The sequence below is a fragment of the Aplysia californica genome, unplaced genomic scaffold, assembly GCF_000002075.1.
Source record: "Aplysia californica isolate F4 #8 unplaced genomic scaffold, AplCal3.0 scaffold00059, whole genome shotgun sequence".
In the NCBI taxonomy this organism is placed as follows: Eukaryota; Metazoa; Mollusca; class Gastropoda; order Aplysiida; family Aplysiidae; genus Aplysia; species Aplysia californica.
In genome coordinates, this window is record NW_004797329.1 from 856,260 (window position 1) to 856,798 (window position 539).

A 539-nucleotide genomic window follows, 5' to 3' on the forward strand; every position below is an offset into this window, starting at 1 on the left:
GAAACCTACTCTTATCGATTTTAAGACCACCAAGCGATCTTTAACACATGCAACTTGCACACGGGACTTCCGAGATTTTTGTTCCCATCCGAGAAGGCAGGGTGTTAACAATCTTACATACCTAACGTCAGTGATATGGCGGAAAGACAGCAGTAAAAAGGAGCTAAGGAGCAGCAGTAGATGTGCTTCAGAAAAGTCAAGAGCCCAGAGGAGGGGCAAGGGGGGGGGCGGACAAAAGTAAAAAACAATACATGATTAGAGAGCAGGAAAGGAGGTGAAATGAGAACATTTTATATTAGGAGATTTTCCGTTGCTGTCAGGTTTTGAACCCGGGACCTTTTCAATGAGAAGCAAACATCGTAGCTCTAGACCACGAGAGCCCCTGTTCTTCTTTGAGTTCCTCATGGCGTTAGAACAACACAGCACTAAGATCACGACCTTGTGGCTTTCTCCCACACTGAAACTCTTATTAATGGGTGTTGAACTGATTACAATATTGCACGAAAAGACAAGGTAAGATCAACTTGACTGATTCTCGA